Source organism: Anopheles darlingi, chromosome 3, assembly GCF_943734745.1.
Source record: "Anopheles darlingi chromosome 3, idAnoDarlMG_H_01, whole genome shotgun sequence".
NCBI lineage: Eukaryota > Metazoa > Arthropoda > Insecta > Diptera > Culicidae > Anopheles > Anopheles darlingi.
The window spans coordinates 53084542-53090973 of NC_064875.1; the positions used below are offsets into that span (position 1 = coordinate 53084542).

General features: G+C 44.4%; 1 protein-coding gene across 11 annotated transcripts in view; it reads right to left on the reverse strand.

Annotated features, from left to right (window-relative positions):
- Positions 1 to 2575, reverse strand: part of LOC125955160 (glutamate-gated chloride channel) — an 89132-nt gene extending 86557 nt beyond the window's left edge. For 7 of the 11 annotated variants that reach the window (XM_049686141.1, XM_049686139.1, XM_049686131.1 and 4 more), the window contains exons 1-2: positions 2053 to 2161; positions 1 to 1068 (exon numbers count right to left, since the gene is read on the reverse strand). The exon at positions 1 to 1068 is cut by the window's left edge and continues 218 nt beyond it. The gene's annotated coding sequence lies outside the window, so the exon portion shown is untranslated. Of the gene's footprint in view, positions 1069 to 2052; positions 2162 to 2430 lie in introns of those variants that run through there. The other 4 variants (XM_049686133.1, XM_049686132.1, XM_049686134.1 and 1 more) reach the window with 4 other exon arrangements.
- Between the last annotated feature and the right edge of the window lie 3857 nt (positions 2576 to 6432).

Genomic DNA, 6432 nt, shown 5'->3' on the forward strand with positions numbered 1-6432 from the left:
CACCAACACTGGCCAAACACAAACTTAAATCGCACACCACAACCACACTAACACACACTTTTCCACCTTGCACACATACACAATGCGATCAAAGAAGGGACGAAAAATACTGCGAAACAGATGCACACACCAACGAAGGCACAAAACGCCACACTGACACAATGCACTTCCAGGCTTCCGGACCTTCAGAGGGCCAACATTCACTTCACACCATGCTGCACAACACAACGCGGCACGCAGACTGCTGCACTGCAAGGCTGCGATTTGGTGGAGCGGCCGAGAAGCAGGAGACCGGTTCGGCGAAAACTTTCGGCAGACACCCGTAACAGCGCGGAACTGCGGCTTTCTTCTGAACCGCTTACTCCGTTCGCTAGATGTTGGTGTTTGCTGCTACTGCTGCTCACTTATCGATTGGCTGACTGAGCAGCTCACTTCTTACTCACGCTCACTATACTCGCGCTGAGCAGACGGACGAGGTCGACATTTTTCGGCTCCCAAAAACGTTTTCTTTCCTTCGGACTCGCGGCACTGTCGCGGCGGAAGCGTAACACAATCCTCTCAGCGACGGATGCCGTTTCACACACGTGTTCGCTTCAAATGTTGGCTTCCTGAGCCTATCGTGGCAGTACTGGGAGGGGGTGTTTGCTACCTTGGTTCTCCTTCTAAAGGTGCCAAAAAATGCTCGACTCGGAAGAATGAAGCCTTATTGTACACGCTGGTTATGCTCACTGTAATTTCGGCGCACACGTTCACTGACTTGCGTGGTGCCGTCGGACGAGCTAGTTCAATTTTGCGAACCTATGCAAACACACACACACACACTCACGGAGATGAGGTACACAAACACAAGCACACGATTGCAGCCAAACGTTGCACATGGATGGTCGATTGAAAACGAAGGCTCGAATTATTCAGATCATCGCATCCTTTGATCAAACCGCGCTTACAAGCAGTTCCGCTACCGCACAAACGGGTCGATAGGTCGTTTGGTGTGAATTCAAATGTTCAAATTCACAGCGCACGCCGATAAAGTCTTCCTGTGATTCGGATTAGAGATTAGCATCGATGCTAAACAGTAAAAGAAGAATAACCGAAATAGTCAGCAAAACATGCACTATTTCATTATGTTGTTGTTCCAGCACCTGAATAACATTAAAACACTCTCTAATTGAACGGTGGTGTGTATTGCCGCATACACAAAATACTACTTGAAGTACAAGTTTGACTAAATTAGTTACACAAAAATTGATAGCGATTTTTCAAAAGTATTCTTTTAACATTATTGTTATTCTAACTTCTTCTAACTGAACGATATTTCTGTAAACAAAAGAATAGACCAAGCATATTTGCAACAAATCTGAGCTATCTCTACGTAAGCTACTTTTTATGCTCTAAATGAACTCGAATTATTTGTTTTTAAAACCGCACACATTCGAGTGCAATAGCATGAAATTTTCAATGATAGTCATCGAGCTTATGACACTAAAAACGCGATTAGGTTGCAACAACATCACACACTAATTATTTATTGAAAATTTCTATCAAACAATTCGGTTAATCGATGTGAAAGGATGATCTGTAGTAGTGCTGCATACGAAAGCCATTCACAACGTTTTCGTCAAGCGTACACCTTGCATGTTATGTCACACTCTGCAGTAGGACCTAACATTACTAAAACAAACACATGCACACACTAGCCTTGGGCTTTTTTTTACTGCGAATCATACAACATTGGTATAAATTGTTTCAATCAATTTTTTGTTTCAAGAGCTAAGGTATTTTTTTAAGAATAAATGGTTATAAATGGGATTTCATGGTACGAACTGCACTGGCGGAAAGATCAATTCACATTCAACCATCGTGAACCTTTCACTGTCGCCCAAGGCAATTGCTTGTCATTGTATTCCTTTCTTGTGATTACTGATCGAGAGCGAGAGAGCAACGGAAGAACAATAACAGAATCGAATCGAATCATATCAGATCATCCCGTTGGTATTTCCTTCACTGCGGTCACGGTTGCATTAGTCAATTCACAGGCTCACACACCACCACCTTCACAACCGCACCACATTAGCCTACAAGCCCTTTGGCGTACGTTGGCAGTTGCAAACACAAGACGACGAGTTCCTTCTACCGACTGCCGAACGATTCCGGATCGGAGGCGGCCGCAAACTGAACCAACGGTCGGCATGGTGTCACTCGGCTTGTCTTCGTCACTCGGCAAAGTGTCCGGCGAGGACCTTTCAGGAGTTTTTTTTTAATTTTATTTCAAATGCAACACTTTGCCTCTCATCTTCACTTTAACGGATGTGAGTTGCCTTCAATTTACCGACTGCTCGCAATGAAATTAAGATAGTTTGGGCAATGGTTGGTGTTGTTGAATGATTTTGTAATTAAATTCTAATCAACTATTGTGGCAATGACACAAACTCTTTTTCAATAAGTTGAAATCCAACAATGCAGCATTACGCACCAGTACACTGCTGCTGCTTACACCAACTGACTGATGGTCGACAGGGATGTCCTAGCGCACGGGTCACACACGAACACCACGGGAGAAGATGCTTTTTCGATGAACATCCGCAACGCACTGAGCGCTGCGAACCATTTCACCATGCGATGCGTCAGTTCTGGCACTCACTAATCGCACACAAAGAACGACTTTACCGATCGCGGCCTCACCGTGTACCGATCGTCGCTGAGCGATTGAGTTACTGCCACCGAAAAGGGGAAAAGAAAACACAAACGGCAGGCGATGGAGGCGCTAGGTAGTTGGTGATTTTTCGCCACAGTGCCACCAGATGTCGCTGTGGTCACTTGAGGTGAGCTCAGATCGCTCCCAAAGCCTCTCTTTGTCGACTCCCCTTTTCTTAAACATGCCAACGATTTCCTGCAAATCAAGCACGCAACAAACGCCAAACAAAGAGCCACTCATTCACGCACCTGCCATAGGTTGAGGAGTGCAACGGCATCCGTAAAATGGGTACCATTGCACTCACAGCTGACATTACAGCACGCGTCGCGTACTTTCGAAACACGGCAAGCGAAAGAGCGCGCATGTGTACAGCAAAGTCACTGAGTGCTTGGAGGGGAACAGAACGAAACAGAAGGAAAACTTGCAAACATGGTTCTGACCGATGGCCGCATATGATATGCTTGAACTCACCACTACTACCATTAAGCTATCGGAATTCACACACAAGGATTCGACTTTGCAATGCTCAACACACACGACCAGTGGCGTTATAGTGCCGCTGCCGGGGGCCTGCCGGATTGTTGATTGTTGTTTCACCAGAACCACCACAGACCGTTGGCACCAGCAGTTGGTCGAAGAATCCTGGGTTCCGCTTGTTGATGCGCACTGGCCGAGGAACGAGCGAAAAGCTGTACGCTCGATTGGTGCACACGTCCGCTTTGTTTGCCACGGACCGGCACGAAAGTTTTCCCCCAGTATGATACGTTCGATTGACAATAATTGAGACCACATCAAATCTACTAGGGATTTCCATTGGAGCGTTAAGCGAAAAATAAAGTTCGGGGACTCGACCGGAGTATAGCGGGAAATGTTTTGTCTGAGTTCGATGCTGGCAAAGACAGGGACCAGTGCGCAAAATAAACGACCGAACGAGAAAAAAGTAGCTTGGGATAGTTGTAAAGAGTTTCATTGTTGCATCTGAGCTGCAACGGGAAGTTGGAGCTTCGCTTCATGCTTGTGCATCGTGGGCTTCCGCTGCTTGCGTGTCGGTACTTCGCCTAAGGTAGCTAGTTTGGTTAATATAGTTACCGTCCAATGACAGTTCTCGAGGAAAGTTTGAAATGCACGACACAGCGCATGCATTCGTCAGCAAAGGAAACATTTATGGAAATACTATTAGGCAGTAAAGATAGTCAAATACGATTCGGTAAATTCTTTTTAAATTTAAAAAATCTGTTTGTTTTTTACTTGGCAAAACTGGTATTGAAATGATATGTTTTTGGTTAAAGAGCGCATGCAGCCATTTTGAGCAAATGTATCATACATAAACTAAACTACAGTGTTTTTAATCTACCAATGCACATGTTTAAGCAATATCTTTGTACAGAAACGTACAGTACAGAAATGATTTACCGAATCAAGTGTTCAGTGCAATCATTTGCTTACTCTGTTGAATACATCAGCTCACAGCACGACAGATCAATAACTTTCATTACACAAGCCTCACTCTCGAATGTCGGTGCCAATGGCAAAGGTATGCGACAGGAACATCCAGGATCGATCAATCCGGCTTTGTCGGAGTCCTTGTCCTGTCTGCGCAAAAAAAAACCAATTTCCTAGCTCCACTCACTGTGCACATTCCTTGTCAGTCCCGAAATAACTATTGATTTTTCTGCTGGAATAAGTTCTCTAGCTTGTTTTTTCTATCTGCTTTTATGCCCACTTCTAATTGCTAACAGACCATAGCACTACAGAAGAGCCGGACTTACAATCCGATTTTATCGTGTGTTATTAAATTAAACTGTTTGCCGTTTATCGTTCATCGTCGTTATCCTTTCCGTCGTAGACGATTGTCGAACGAGCGGAATTCGTTCGTAGGTGCATCCGATGTCGTGTTTCCGGTGTGGGTGCAACTGTCGCAGGACCTTGGCGTCCCTTGGGAGTTTTATTCGCTGCAAAAGTCAAATGGTACTTCAGCTGTGAGTGGCGATAGTAAAACATGCTACGGATGGGGAAGAAGCGGCAAACATGTTATCAGAATAAAACAACTGATTGAAGGACGGGATCGACGCTCGTTTTTATGATTTATTTAGTTTAATCTCCCTCTCGAGCGTGCGCGGTTTATGAAATGTATTAAAAATAGATATTCCGGGTACGATAGAGAGGCTCCACCGCTCATCAACCACTAGCTGGCCTGTGGCTGTTGGTTGATCCAATCATATGCTCTTCAAAACTCGATTAAAAATGATAATCCATCAGATGAATAAATTAAAGACTCATCCGCTCGATTCACGTGCAGTGCATGGAAGCGGAAAACAAACCGCTAACGTTACTCACACCCACACCACCGACCGGAAATATCAGTTTAGTCGTGCGAGCGCTAAAAACTTCTCGAATGACACTCGGTTTAAACCCCCCTGGGGAGGCCAGTTGTGGGTTCAAGTTTTTTTTTATTCTTGGCATCCAACAATCTTTCAACGAAAAAGTGCTGGAATTCATTTGAACCATGCGCGGGGCACGCAAGCCACCGTACCGTCGCTACAATCACCACCTACCGCCACACCAACACCACACGGAAGTGTTTGTTTAGTGCTGATTGATTTATAAGCTTCACCGTGTGAGCTACATGATTGGCCGTGCTCGACTCAGGGTGCTAGGGAGGTTCACGAAGCACAATCGAAGCCCAACCCTCCGGTGCGGTTATGCTGCAATTTTGCCATCCGGCTGCCTCGATGGGGTGAATCCCGTGCACTGGAGCTGATGCCGTGCACCGCGGACACCGATTAGAGTTCTGATTGGCAGGCAGTCAAATTAAATTCAACCATTATTTGACGGCGGATGGGGGGAATTGAAAAATTGTAACCGACGTCCTCGAGAAGTATGAATTTCGTTTTAGTGAGTTTTCGTCAGTGAGTCACTCGCTCAAGCCACGTGGCGTAGTTTGTTAATAATATATCCTTTTCGAACGAATAATGAAGGTGTCAGCACGATCGAAGGCTAAATAATTAGGAATTGAGTCGAGGAATGTTAGGAAGAAACCACCACTCTGCGGAACAGTAGTCGTCATGACCGTTGAGTGGATCGTTGGCTTGCGGGGTACACAATACAATTAGATGAGCAGAGACCTTGACCCTTTGCTAGGAGCAGAAAGAGTGCAGAAAGAAAAACTAGAGAGAATCATACCTTAAACAGTCGCCACGAATCGAAGCTCGCATGGTGACACCATAGCGCGCGCCATGATAAGACACCGTGAAATATGATTATAACTCATTCACGGTGTAGCAGTAGCGCGTAGCTGATGTGATTATGAGTTTCAGGGCAATGGTTTGGCGTGTTTCAGGACAACCATCACCTCAACATACTGACACCTTGTTACAGCACCGCAAGTATATTGCAGCAGCGAACTTTAACACTTTAGACGATTGAGAACATTATGATTCACAAGCGCTATAGTAATTGAAATTGGAAAATACTTAAATTACATTTCAACTAACTTTCAATCCAAAAACAACAATACCACTGAAATAATTTATTAAATAACAAACTTTGAAATGTGTATCGCATTGATGGAATATATAAAGAATTATTGAAGCAAAATTAGGAAAAAAATAAATTCGCTCACTAATTTCTACTACACTAGCCACAAACGAGATCTTTAAAATTTTGAAGAATTTAAGGAACACTTTACTATTTATATTTACTAAGATTTTGACACAGTACGAAACGGTCGCTCAGTA